Source organism: Macrotis lagotis, chromosome 8, assembly GCF_037893015.1.
Source record: "Macrotis lagotis isolate mMagLag1 chromosome 8, bilby.v1.9.chrom.fasta, whole genome shotgun sequence".
Classification (NCBI taxonomy): Eukaryota; Metazoa; Chordata; class Mammalia; order Peramelemorphia; family Peramelidae; genus Macrotis; species Macrotis lagotis.
Genome location: NC_133665.1, coordinates 43,800,735 through 43,816,316, shown reverse-complemented (window position 1 = coordinate 43,816,316; position 15,582 = coordinate 43,800,735). Strand labels below are relative to the sequence as shown.

General features: G+C 34.1%; 1 pseudogene; it reads left to right on the top strand.

The window, feature by feature from the left end:
* Positions 1-8,041: 8,041 nt before the first annotated feature.
* On the top strand, positions 8,042-8,996 carry LOC141496431 (olfactory receptor 13D1-like; annotated as a pseudogene).
* Positions 8,997-15,582: the final 6,586 nt, after the last annotated feature.

Here is a 15,582-nt window from a genome sequence, read left to right as displayed (position 1 = left end):
GGAATTTTCTGTATGAGGAGTTAGGACTAAGGGAAAGGAAAGAAAATCATGGGGTAGGAAAGAAAAACACATAAGAGAAATTATTAAAAAACGAACATAGTGTTCATTCAGATTCTGCTTTTTTGGTTTGGTTTGTTTTGATTGTTTTCTTGGTCTGGATGTGGAAGGCAGAGTCCATAACAGGTCTCCCAGGTTATCCTAGTTCTCTGACCTGCTGAGAAGCCATTCCCATTTGATAGGAATTCCCTCAATTTCCAATTCTTTACCACTATTAAAAAGACCTGCTTTGAATATATTGAACATGTGGGGCTTTTCCCATTTTTTTTATGATTTCTTCCAGATAATGCCTAGTATTGGTATAGCAGGGTCAAAGGATATGATAAGTTTTATTGTTGTTTGAGCAAAGTTCCATATTACTCTCCAAAGTGGTTGGATTATTCCACAATTCCACCAACACTGCTTTAATATTCCTATCTTCCCACAACTTCTCCAACACTGAGCAATTTCCCTTTTTGTTGTCTTAGTCATTATATGTGTGATCAATAAAGATTTGGAACACTTTTCATAAATATATATACTTTGTTTTCTTCATTTTGCCTATTCATATCCTTTGACCATTTATCAATTGTGGAATGACATGCCATCTTATAAATTTGATTCAATTTTCTATATATTTTTAAAATGAGACCTTTATCAGAACCCCAGCTGAGAAAATTGTTTTCCAACTTTCTGTTTTCCTTCTAATCTTGACAGCATTGGTTTTATTAGTGCAAAAGCTTTTCAATTTAATGTAGTCAAAGTCATCCATTGTGCAATTTATAATGTACTCTTTTTCTTGTTTGGGTAAAATTTTCTTCCCTTTCCATAGAATAGACAGAATATTTCTTGATCTGCTAATTTGTCTATGATCTTACCCTTTATGCCTAAATCTTATGACCTTATTTTGGCATAGGATGTAAGCTGTAAATCTATTTCTAGTTTTTGCCATACTATTTTCCAGTTTTTCCAACAAATTTTGTCAAATTTTTACTTTGAGTTTGTCAAATAATAGATCACTATAGTCATTTACTTTTGTTCCTATCTAAATCCACTGGGCCATTACTCTATGTCTTAACCAGTATCAGGTAGTTTTGATGACAGCCTCTTTGTGGTATGATTTTAGAGCTGATAAAGTTAGGTCACCTTCCTTTACTTTTCCCCCATCATTTCCCTTGATATTCTTGACCTTTTATTGCTTAAGATGAATTTTGTTGCTATTTTTTCAAGTTCAGTAAAATAGCTATTCAGTGGTTTGATTGGTATGGCACTGAAAAAAAGTAATTAGTTTGGGAAGAATTGCCATTTTGATTATATTAGCTCAACCTAACCATGTGCAATTGATATTTTTTCAAGTATTTAGATATGACTATTTGTGTGAAAAGTGTTTTATAATTCTGTTCATACTGTTTCTAGGTTTCTCTTGGGAAGTACATTTCCAAATATTTTAAGTTGTCTAAAGTTTTTTTAAATAGAATTTCTCTTTCTTTCTCTTGTTGCTCATATATATATATATATATATATATATATATATATATATATATTATATATATATAATGATGATTTAGGTGCATTTATTTTATATCCTGCTACTTCATTGAATTTGTTAATTTCTTTCAAGTAATTTTAGATGATTTTCTCAGGTTCTATAAGTATATATCATATTTAAGATGATATATCATATCATCTGCAAAGAATGAAAGTTTTGCTTACTCATTGCCAATTCTAATTCTTTCAATTTCTTTTTTTTAGGTTTTTGCAAGGCAAATGGGGTTAAGTGGCTTGCCCAAGGACATATAGCTAGGCAATTGCTAAGTGTCTGAGACTGGATTTGAACCCAGGTACTCCTGACTCCAGGGCCAGTGCTTTATCCACTATGTCACCTAGCTGCCCCTCAATTTCTTTTTCTTCTCTTGGTTTTTTTTTTGCAAGGCAGTGGGGTTAAGTGACTTGCCTAAGGTCACACAGCTGAGTAATTACTAAGTGTCTGTGGCCAGATTTGAACTCAGGTACTCCTGACTCCAGGGCCGGTGCTCTAACCACTGTGCAAACTAGCCGCCCCTTCTCTCATGGTTAAAGCTAACATTTCTAATAATTTATTGATTAGTAATGGTGATAATAGACATCCTTGTGTCATCCCTGATCTTATTGGAAATTCTTCTAGTTTATCCCCACATATAATATTTGTTGATGATTTTAGAAAGATGTTTATTATTTTAATGAAACTCCATTTATTCCTATATGTTCTAGTGTTTTAAACAGAATGGATGATGTATTTTGTCAAATACTTTTTCATCACTTATTGAGACAAGCATGTGATTTCTGTTGATTTTGTTATTGATCTGTTCAATATGTTGAGTGATTTCCTTATATTAAACCATCCCTGCCTACCTGGTATAAATCCTACCTGATCATGAGTATCCTAGTAATTTGCTGTATTCTCTTTTCTGAAATTTTATTTAAGATTTTTGCATCAATGTTCACTAGCGAGATTGTTCTGTAATTTTCTTTGACTGTTTTGACTCTTCCTAATTTAGGTACAAGTACCATATTGCTGACATAAAAGGAATTTGAGAATTTCATCTTAGGTTTTTTAGAATAGTATATGTAGAATTGAAATTAATTGATCCTTACTTCTTTGGTAGAATTCAATTGCAAATCCATCTAGGTCTGGAGACTTTATCTTAGGAAGTATTAGATGGTTTCTTCAATCTCTTTTTCTGAAATGGGATTATTTAAGTATTTTATTTCCTCTTCTGTTAACCTGGGTAGTTTGAATTTTTATAAATATTCATCCATTTCACTCAGCTTATCAAATTTATTGGCATACATTGCTCTAAATTATCTCTTTAATTTCCTCTGCATTGGTGGTGAGTTGACATTTTTCATTTTTGGTATTTTTTTGGTATTTTTTTCTTTCTTTTAATAAGCAAAGGTTTATCTATTTTGTCAATTTTTTCATAAAACCATCTGAGTTTTATTTTTTAGATCAATAGTATTCTTACTTTTAATTTTATTAATCACTCCTTTGATTTTCAGAATTTTTAATTTGGTATTTAATTGAGGATCTTTAATTTTTCCAGCTTTTTCAATTGCATACTCAATTCATTGATTCCCTCTTTCTCTATTTTATTCATATAATAATTTAGAGATATAAAATTTCCCCATAAACCTACTTTGGGGGCATCCCATAAATTTTGGTAGGATGTCTCATTGCTATCATTTTCTTGGATTAAATAATTTTGTTTGATTGACTCATTCTTATAATTTGTTATTTAGTTTCCAATTAATTTTTTGGTTTATCTTCCCATGGTCCTTTATTACATATAATTTTTATTGCATCACCAACTGAAAAAGCTTGCATTAATTATTTCTGCCTTTCAATGTAAGGTTTTATACCCTAGTACATGATCAATTTTGGAATAGATGCCATGTACTAAAGAGAAGAAAAATATATTATTTTCTATCCCCATTCAGTTCTCCCCAGAGATCTATCATATCTAAGTTTTTAAGATTTTATTCACCTTCTTAACTTCCTTCTTGTTTATTTTATGGTTAAATTTATGTCATCCTAAGAGAGGGAGATTGATGCCCCCCATCATTATAGTTTTTCTGTCTACATCTTGTAATTCATTCAGCTTCTTGTTTAAGAATTTGGACGCTATCCCAATAGGTGCATATATGTTTAATAGTGATATAACTTCATTATCCAAGGTGTCTTTTAAGAAGACACCTTCCTCATCCCTTTTAATAGGATCTATTCTTACTTTTCCTTTGTCTGAGATCAGGATCGCTACCCCTGATTTTTTTTTTTACTTCTACTTGTGCATAATTTTTTTCCAGCCTTTTGCCTTTATCCTGTGTATATCTCTGCTTCAAATGTGTTTCTTGTAAACATATTTTAGGATTATGGTTTTTAATCTATTCTGCTATACACTTCTGTTTTATGGGAGAATTTATCCCATTTACATTTACAGTTAAGATACTAAATATTCATTTTCCTCCATGCTAGCTTTCCCCATTTACACTTTTCTCTTTCTTTTCTTCTTATTCCTCCTCAACAATATTGTGCTCCTTTTCCCCTTTAACTTTTCTTTTAAATTTAAATTTTAAGTTTACTTTCACTTATTCCATCACCTTGCCTTTTATCAGTTTCTTCTCTTTTCTTTCCCTTCCCCACCCCCCACCCCCACTTCACTATAGGGTAGAATAGATTTTTATATCCAATTGGGAATGTATGTCATTCCCACTTTGGGCCAAATCTATTGAGTAGGATTTACTCAGTGTTCACACCATCCCTACTTTTTCTCTACTATAATAAGGTTTTGTGCCTCTTCACCTGTTGTCATTTATCCACTAATGCCTAGTCTTCTCCTAGTATTGCCTTTCTTTTTATGTTCTTATTATTTTAACCCAGTCTTGTACTTACATCCCCTTTAACAAAATATATTTCTTTTATCTGACCTGATAGAATTATTATAAATCAAAGTGCAATTGATCAAAGGTTAATTGATCAATGGTTTGAATCAAAGATTGCTTGATTAATTGCTTGATTAATCAATAAGCAGCATTACCTCATAGTGATTAAATACCCTCCCCTCTTCTTTCTCATTAGAAATACACTCTTGAGGGAGTCATGAATTACATCAAATTATAATCACTTTATATTTTACCTCCTTTATAAGTACCTTCCATGGACACACAATCCTCATGAGCCAGAGTATCTTGCAAAAACAAATCATTTCATGAACAATTTGTACCCCCACCCCAAGTATTCTTCTCCCCATTAAAGCCAAAGCTTCAAACATAGCATATCTCTTTATGATGTTTTCATGTCCATTCCCTCCCTTCATCTCTATAGTACTCCAACCATAACCCTATAACCCTCCTCAAAGTATCAGATACACTCTTCCACTGTCCCTTTAGCATTCCAATCATGTTACTAAACCCTGATTAACTAGAGTATGAATTAAGTTAAGATCACTTCCTAATCCCTTTATGTCAACCTCTCCTAAGTACAATTCCACCCTCTGCCCCATTGTACTATAAATCTCTAAAAATCTTGTAAAGTCACTTCTGATTTATTTATGTATAGAGCCTCTAAATACTCTAAGTGCTAGACACCCAGTACTCCCTTAAGAACTTCAGCATTGATTGTAAAGCATGGAAGATACTAGCACAGGACCACCCAGCATAGGGTGCCCTCATAAGAGAAAGTACTGAGCTCTATGAGCAAAGCAAAACTTAAGTAGCTCAAAGGAAATCTGAGATACATAAGTTTAGAATAAACCCTCAGGTGTTTACTTGGATTATTTGTGATAGAGTATTCTGAGATTGTATTGGTCTGATCAGCTACAGTAGGATGAACTGTAATTTGTCTCAGATGTAGTGCTGTCATTTTGACCTTCTTTGATATCAAAAGACAATAGCCAACCCTACCCACATCCTCAAAGTACAATCTCTTCAACTATGTTCAGCCCTTAAACTATTCTAAGAGAAATACAATTCTCAAGAATTACAAGTGTTACCTTCTCTTATAGGGTTACATACAATTTAATGTTCTTGACTAACATTTGGGGTTTTTTCCCCTCTCTGTTTACCTTTTAAATATATCTCTTGATTATTGTATTCTAATTGGTTTGAATTCTCTGTTCAATTCTGGTCTTTTTATCAGGAAAATTTGGAAATCCTCTATTTCATTGAACATCCATCTTTTCCCTGACATAATTTGCTGAATTTTGCAGGGTAGTAAATTCTTGGCTGTAATCCAAGATCCTTTGCCCTCTGAAATATTATGATCCTTTATCATTAAAACTAAAAGTCCTGTGTGATTCTGACTGTGCTTCCTTTGTATTTAAACTGCTTCTTTTTGGCTGCTTTCAGTACTTTCTCCTTTATTTGAGAATTCTGGAATTTGGCTATGATAGTCCTTGCAATTTTTATCTGGCATCTCTGGATTAGTTCTGTGTATGGTTTCAATGCCTATTTTTTTGTCTTAATCTAGCACATTTCCAGGCTCTTTTTTTTATCTTGGCTTTTTAGTAGACCAATATCTCTCCTGGATCTAATTTCCATGTTGTTTGTTTTTCCTAAAAGGTACTTTACATTTTCTTCAATATTTTCAGCCTTTTTACTTTGTTTAATGGAATCTTGGTATCTCATAGATCCATTGGTTTCTATTTGTCCAATTCTAATTTTTAGGATTTTATTTTCTTCAGATAACTTTTGTGTTTCCTTTTCCAGTTGATTAATTTTCCTTCTTGCTGTGTTGCGTTCCTTTTCCAAGTGGTCAAGTTGAGTTTTAGATGAGTTGCATTCTTTTTCCATTAGGTTGATTTTATTTTTTAAAGAGTTACATTCTTTTTCCAGTTGGTTATTTTTAGTTTTAAAAGAGTTGATTTCTTTGGTCAATTTTTCACAATTTTCCTGTTTTACTCATTTCTTTTTTCCATTTTTCTCTCTTCCTTTAAATTCTTTTCTATGACGTTTTTGGATTTGAATCCCATTCATAGACTACTTTGAGACTTCCCTTTAAGGAATTTTTCACTGCTTTCTTCTTCTGATGTGGTATTTTTATCATCTCTATCTACATAGTGGCTTTCTATGGATTTTTTTGCTTGTTTTGATTGTTGAGCTCAGCTTCTGCTGGGGGCTTAGATCTGATCCCAGGTTTATCAAGTTGCTGTCTATGCAGCCCAGGTTTTGCCTTTGCAGAGGTTTGTTTCCTCTTTTATGTTCAGGTTCTAACTATGTAGTGGTTTGTTCCCAACCCAATCCTGTCTTTTTCCCTTGTAGCCCCAGAGTTCAGATTTTGTCTGGGGTTGGTACCCTCCTTGCTATAGCTACTGGGACTTGTGCTGTTGTCTACCTGCCAGGTCCTGAACTGCACTGTGGCTAAAGCCCTCCACTGGCTTTCCTGCTCTCTGGCTTAGCTACACTTTACTTCCCCTCTTTCTGAAGAGATTCAATGAGGATTCTCCACGATATCTACAGTTGAAAATTTGTTTTAATCTTGTCTTTTTATGGTGGGATCTGTAGCTTTAATGTCTGTGTAGAGTCTTCTTTTAGAGTTGTATAGAGGAAAAGCTCTGGGAGCATACCAGCTTCACGCTACAGTCATGGCTCCACCACAGAAAGGGCAACAATGATTTATTCACTGAAGGAAAGAAATGCATCGAAACTATAATTAACAAAAAATAATTTCATTGATGCTGCTAGCATTTTAGATTTCTAGAAAGAAACAAAATGAAAGAAACTTTTAGAAGTATACACAATGCAATCATTTTTTTTTAATTTCCATATTGATTGAAATTTATCCTGAACTTTTTTCTCATCATATAAGATATTCTAACTTGTGCCTTAGCCACATAGGTTTAGTTTAGGAAGTACCAAAAAACTCCACCAAAACTCATTATAAGAAAATCTTACCTCTTTCTCTAACTCCATAAGTCTCACAATTTTAGAACAATAGCACTTAAAGTTTTGCAAAGTGATTTACTTGTTCTTTTTTTCTCTGCTAGTGTGAAATAATTTCTGACCTTGATTGAATATAGAAACTGAATTACTGAGCTTCTTGACTCATCTAAGATTGGTTTTAGCAAATATTTCTGCTATTAATTGATAAGGATGTGGAAAACATTGGAATCAGTGACTTTGTATGGCTAGTAAAATGGAGGACAGTGTAGAATTTTTAATGGAAACAAACTTTTACAAAATGTTTTACATATTATCTCATTTGATCCTTATACTCTATGAAGGAGAACCTATTATTATCCTAATTTTACAGATGAGGAATCTGAAGCTGACAGAGGTTAAATGTCTTTCCCAGGGTCACAAAGTAAGAATTTGAAGTAAGATTTAAACTTAGGTCCTCCTGACTCCAAGCTCAGAATTCTATATAACAACCTATGAAAAACATTGTAGTATGGCTCAAATGTTATTAAAATTCTAATAGTACTTTGTTCTATATTCTCTTCTCATTTTCAGCAGCTGAAAAAAGAAAAATATGGAAGGAATCAATACGACAGTAATAACAGAATTCATTCTACTGGGACTTTGCAAATATCCTAAGCTTGAGATTTTCCTTTTTGTGTTATGCTTGATAATATATATAGTTATCATATTTGGAAATAGTGTCATTATCATCCTGAACATTCTGGATTCCCATCTTCACACTCCCATGTACTTCTTCTTCAGTAATCTCTCCTTCTTAGACATCTCTTACACATCTTCATTTGTGCCCCAGATGCTGGTAAATTTCCTGTCAACCAGGAAAACTGTCTTTGTCAGAATGTGTAGCCCAGATGTCAATCTCCTTTGCCATGGGAACTACAGAATGTATCCTATTGGCTGTGATGGCTTATGACCGCTATGTGGCCATCTGTAACCCTCTAAGGTATCCCATTGTCATGAACAGGACTGTTTATGTACACCTGACAGTTTTGTGCTGGCTGGTAGGTGTTCTTAATTCTCTTTTTGAAACTATTCTTACTTTACAGTTGCCTTTTTGTGGAAAAAATGTCATTGACCATTTCACATGTGAAATGTTGGCAGTCATGCACCTAGCCTGTGCTGACATCTCCCTAAATGAACTCATTATTATGCTTGGGAATGTAGTTGTCACCTTGACCCCTTTCCTATTAATCATTGTTTCTTATATCTTCATCCTCTCCACCATTTTAAAGATCTGCTCTGCTGAGGGGAGAAGCAAAGCTTTTTCCACCTGCTCAGCCCACCTGACTGTGGTGATCATCTTCTACGGGACTGTCCTCTTTGTGTATGTGAAGCCCAAGTCCAAAATTTCACTGACCACAGATAAGCTGATTGCCTTGTTTTATGGAATTTTTACCCCCATGCTCAATCCCATAATCTATAGTCTGAAGAACAAGGATGTAAATGCTGCAGTGAAAAAAGTGTTAAGCAGGAATCTGTCCTTATGGAAACTGAAAGATTTGGTTTAGCTCCATGATGCAGGTCTACTTCATAAGACAACAAGTTACTTGAATACTTTGAAATTCTTATTTTGATTAGATTCTTTTACAAGGAAGATCATGAAACTTCCATTCTTGTATCCATCTCAGTTCTGATCCATGTTTTCTGATAAATTCTCAGCAGATGTTCTATCCAGTTCAGTTGGGACCTTACTATATATTTTTAAAGTGACACAAAGATATGTATGTCTTGGATTGTCCTCCTGTTGTTTAATTCACAATTAAGAACCCTTCTTACATCCTTTTAATATCCCACATATTTAATAATGATCTTTACATCTCTTTTTTGTCATTTAAATTAACCTGTTTATTCATCCTTTAATCACCTTTTGGGGTGAATGAAAGGTTGTTAGTTTTTTGTTGGGGGAAGTTTGGCCAGTAAAACATCAGCAATGACAAGATTTGTAAGACACAAGTTTGCATGAAGAATTTTTCCTAAGAGAATATGACAGTTATCTAAATTTATCATCTACTTCCTTGCCTCTGATATTCTTTTAGAGTTGAATAAAAGTATGTTCTAGTCAAATGGCATATTTGTATTATGTGTGGAATAATGCTAAGAAAAAACATGATAAGTGCTTATATCTTTCCTCTGTTTCAGATTCTAGAGCAAATAAATAAAATTTACATTTGATTATTAATAAATAATAATAATACTTATCACAATTTATATACCATCATTTATTAAAAATTCTAATTGAAGAAAAGCAGGATAGTACAAAGGACCATAGAAATTTATACATGTGTATATAACCTAATACAATACAATACAATGTAAAGTGATATAATATGATATGATTTGAATGATATGATATGATTCAATACAATGCAATACAATGAAATATAATATAATACAATATAATATAATATAACCTGATATGACATGACATTATGTGATGTGATATTATAGTATAGTAAATTATAATAGACTATACCATCACATATTATTATATTTCATTATATATTATATTACATTATTATATGTTATATATAGATGTCATTAGCATCGAGAAAGCCTAGCTTTAAATAGTACCTCTGAAATTTACTAATCTGTGACCATAAGCGACTCCTTAAACCTCCCTAAAACTCAGTCAACTCTTCAGAATTATCTATTAAGTTGTAGATGGATCACAATCTAAAACAATGTTCTTCCAAGAAAATCATGGGTCCTTAACATAGTTTACTTTGTGGAATACTAAGCATCATGATTTTTCCAGTACTCCATTCCTTAGATTTGTTTTCACTGTCACCTAAACATTCAGCAAGGGACAGTTAGTTGGAACAGTAAATTAGAGCACTGGCTCTGGAATTAGGAGGACTTTAGTTCAAATCTAGCCCTAGAAACTTAATAGCTGTATAAGCCTGGGCAAGCCAATTATCTCAAAAAAAAAATTCAGTGAGTGCCCATCATGTGCAAGGCACTGAAATATCTTAATAAAACAAAGGCATTTATTATCTCCTGTATAAATATAAAGATACAAATAGTGCTAGGCATAATGGACTAGCTGCATCAGAGGAACATAAACAAAACTATTTGGGAGTTCAAAAGAGGAAGGGAGATCATATGCAATAATTAAGAAGATGTTGTATAGGAGATGGTATATGATTTGAGCCTTTGAGGATAAATATACAAAGGCTGAGTCAAAAGTCGAATAGAACACCTTGAGAATAAGTTCAGTTAGGGAAAGATTACTATATGTCTGAAGAAATGCAAGCAATTTAGCTTGATTTAATCATAGGTAACTTGGAGAAAATAGTGAAACTTACGGCAAAGAAAGCCATTAGGCATGTTATTTTAATTTAAAAAAGATAATGCTGCTAAAGGTTTTTAACTAGGGGAGTGACATGATTGTCCAAACTGTGACTAGGCAAGGGTGCCTTGGGCACCAAAATTCAGAAGGGGCAAAAATTTAAAATTTAAGATTGTATAAGTTTAAAATATGCAACAGTTAATGTGTTGACAGCATATGCCCTCCTTTAACAACATAGAAACCATTACATTTAGCACCCAATTAGTCAGAATAGTCCATTAAAATAGGAAACTGCCAGATGGGTAGAAATCGTAATAATGCCCATATTGAACCATTAGAGTAATTCATTCTCTTTCCTCATCATCTGAATTAATCTTAAGTATATCACATTATTTATAGTGTGATAGATCAGTTAGACCAGTAAAAATCAGTAGCACTAGGGTTCAAGTCCTGTATCTGATTAGATATAGATATGTCTACATTATGAATTATAAAATTAATTTGAGGACACAGTTCTTGCTTTCCCCTGTGCCAAAATCATTGAACTTTAGGAAGATTAACCTAAAGCATATAGGACAAAGGATTGTGTTACATGAATTGAAAAGAGCAGAAACTGAAACTTCTGACATTTCACAGAAAAGACATTTTAAGCTTATACTTCTCCACTATTGAAATGTACCACTTTTGTTAGGTTATTGTTACATTAATCCATGCAAGTGATGATTGATAATAGCTTAATAAGCAATGCCTTCTAACAGATACCTGTATTTCATTCAATACAGGATAAGAAATTCAGGGGCATTTGTATGGTATAAAAGGAATGAATTTCTAATAGCTGGAATTTAAAGCACATGTAATGATTGATGAGGTGCTCTTTTTGGGTAGATCAATGTTCAGTGTCCTCCCTCAAGTTATATATAAAGGAATTCATTTCCCTGATTAATACAGCTTCAAGACAAGGTATTACTGCAAACATCTAAATAAATGAGGGAAAAAGATTTTAGAGATCACAATGATTTAACCCAGTTCCAGTCTCTAGAGTTGGACTTTAACAAAATGAAAGGATCAAGGAGAACTTCCAAAGCAGAGAAAAGATGGTGGCATGAAGTTAGGAAATTCCTGCAGCATTTCCTGAAACAACTTTGAATGAAGCCTTTAAATAATCCTAAAGTGATAGAAGCCACCAACAAAATTGAATTAAAAAAAAGTTCAGCTTACGATATCTTGTAGGAACTTCTAGAAAAAAATCTGTCTCATATGGGTAAAAGGGGAGTGCAACCCAGCATAGGCAGGAGAAATGGGAAGCCAGCAGGAGGGTCTTAGCCACAATCCAGACAAAATACTGGCACAGCAGGTCAATAATGAGGGTCCCAACTGAAACTTGGAAGGCAAAGTTCAAATCTGGGAACTCTGGTGCACCAAGTGGACTGAGTTGGGCTGGCCTAATACAAGGAGCAAATCAGAGGCACATGAGAAGTCAGAACAAGATGCTAGGGAATCACACCCCCAAGGTTTCCAGCACAAAAATCTTGGAATCAGACCATCTTTGCCCCAGCAGCACAGCTCAACTCTAAAAATGAGCAGAAAAAAGAAAGAGTGACAGAACCCACAAAAGAACAGAGTGGAGCATTATCCAGCAAGGTCTGGCTTGGACAATCGGGAGAATGCTCTAGGTGGGGAACTAAAACCCAGTAAACAGGAGACTAGGGACCAGTCAGAGATTCTCAGCCAAAGGAGGCAGCAAATGCCCCAGAGCCTCTCCAACAGGTCAATGACACAGCAAGCCAGTTAGGAGCATTCTAACAATGGTACCTTAGACCCTGGGCTAAATGTCCAGTTCACTGAGCAGCTGCTGCTGTCCCATTGCCCCCATTCAGTGAATAAGTCACTAGCACCCCCAACCAATAAGTCCTCAGTCCAATGAACAAGCCACTGGTTCTTCTCAATGCAGAAAGACAATCTCAGACAGCAAGCCACTAGCATTCTCAATGAATGCCTCAGATCAGTGAGCAAGGGTCTAGGGCTCTCAATGTAGAAGGTCTGCAATCCTGTGGAAGGTACCTTCCCCCCAAAACAAAAAACTTAAAATAGCTTACTCAGGTTACTCAGAAAGAGTAAGAAAAGACAGAGAAAATCCAGGACTAGCTTGGAGATAATAAAAAGATGGCAGAAAAAGTACTATATTTGAAGCAGCAGAGGAGAATATAAATTGATCTCCAGCCAAAGAGCTCATAAAGTTTTTTAAAATTGAGTAGAAAAACTGGGAAAAGAAATGCAAGGGGAAATTTGACATATTGCAAAAGGAAGCACAAAAATTGACTGAAGAAAACAAATCTTTTAAAAATACAATTGAATGGGGGTGGCTAGGTGGCAAAGTCACCTGGAGTGATGAGTACCTGAGTTCAAATCCAGCCTCAGACACTGAATTATTACCTAGCTGTGTGGCCTTGGGCAACCCACTTTAACTCCATTTGCCCTGCAAAAACCTAAAAAAAAAAATACAATTGAACATAGAAAAGATAACTCCTTTAAAAAAGAGAACTGACCAAATGGAAAAGGAAATGCAAAATCTAAGTGTAGAAAATATTTCTTGAAGAATAGATTGGAGCTAGAGGAGGCTAATGACTCTAGAATACATCAAGAATCAATCAAGCTAGGTGGCATAGTGGATAGAGTACTAGCCCTGGAGTCAGGAGAAGTGAGTTCAAATCCAGCCTCAGACATCTAATAATTACCTAGCTGTGTGATCTTGGGCAAGTCACTTAACCCCATTACTTTGCCCAAAAAAAGAATCAATCAAATAATCCCCTCCAGATACTTAATACTGATTTAGCTGTGTGACCTTGGGCAAGTCACTTAACCCATTGCCTTGCAAAAAACAAAACAAAAAAAGGCAAGCAAGTAAAATCAAAACTGAAAAAAATAGAAGAAAATGTAAAATTCCTCATGGAAAAATAGATACAGGGAAGATAATTTAAGAATTATTGGACTACTAGAAAGCCATGATCAGAAAAAGAGCCTGGACAGAATCTTTGAAGAAATCATCAAGGAAAATTGCCCTGATATCCTGGAACAAGAGAGTAAAATAGTCATTGATAGAATCCACCAAGGATTCTGAAGGATTGCAAGATAAAATCATCAAGGAATATTGTAGTAAAGTTCCAGAATTACCAGATCAAGGAGAAAGTCCTGCAAGTTGTCTGAAGGAAACAATCAAATACCAAGGAGTCATAGTCAGGATTCCACACAACTTCTAACATCAACATTAAAGGATTGAAGGATATTCCAGACAGCAAAGGAGCTCAGATTACAACCAATAATCTACAATCTAAAAACACTGAGTATGCTCTTTCAGGAGAAAAGATAGACTTCTAACAAAATCGTTGATTTTCACAATTTACTGATGAAAAAACCAGAGCTAAACATAAACTTTTATCTTCAAACATGAGATTCAAGAGATAAATAAAAAGTTAAATAGAGGTAGTGGGGTGGGGGAATAATGTTATTCAATAAGATTAATTTTTATTATGCTGAAAAATTTTATTTTCCTTTCTTCCAAGAGCTAAACATTTTGTGCCAAATTAGTACCAAAACATGAATTTCACAAGGGATCAATTATAGTTGTAATTTATGTAATTTCTTCCTATCTTATAAATGAACCTAAAACAATTAAATGACAAATAAAGCTTGCAGAAATCATGTATTTTTCAGCATAATATGCTTCCACATCAAAAGAGTTAAACTGGTTTCATCCCTACATGAGAGGAAGATATCCATGACTCTTGAGAACTGTAACTCTATTAGAAGGAGTATACTTAAACTGAAGATATGGACATAAGTTGATTTTGATGAGCTGAATTTAAAAAAATTAAGATATTAAACAAAAAAAAGAATTATAATGGATAGATGGAAGTGGAGGCAGAATGGGATGAATCACATGAAGAGGCACAAAGGACCTATTGTAGAAACAAGGGAAGGAAGGAGAATTGTTTGAATCTTACTTTCATTGGATTTGCCTCAAAGATGGCATAAAACATCCACCCAGTTGGGTTTAGAAATTTTTCTTACCCTTCAGGTTTTAGGAGAGGAAAAAGGTGAGGCAGGAAAAGAGGGAATGATAGAAGAAAGAGAAAGAAGGCAAAAAGTCAAAGAGGATTAGGGAAAGAAAAGGGAGGGGGTAGAAAAAACAGGCACAGATTGAGAGAGGTAGTATTCAGAAGTAAACCTTATTGGCATGGCTAGGTCGTGCAGTGGATAGAGCACCGGCCCTGGAGTCAGGAGGACCTGAGTGTTCAAATCCAGCCTCAGACACTTAATAATTACCTAGCTGTGTGGCCTTGGGCAAGCTACTTAACGCATTTGCCTTGCAAAAAAAGTAAACCTTATTGAGTTCCTTAAGATTTTTCTTTCATGTTCCCTTTTAATGATTCTCTTGAGTCTTGTGTATGAGTAACAGATTCTGTATTCAGCTACAGTCATTTTATCAGGAACACTTCAAAGTACTCTACTTCATTAATATTAATTCCCCTGGAGAATTATACTCAGTTTTAATAAACAGAACATTTTTAGTTGTCATCATAGTTTCTTTGACTTCTTGAATAGCATATTCCAAGACTTATGCCCCTTTAAGAGGGAAACTACTAAATCTTGGGTTGATACTTCTAACTGTGGCCGCACAGTATTTAAATTATTTCTTTCTGATTGTTTGCAATATTTTCTCTTTAACCTAGGAGCTGTGAAATTTGGCTATAATATTTGTAGGAGTTTTTATTTTGGATCTCTTTCAGATCACTAATAGGTTCTTT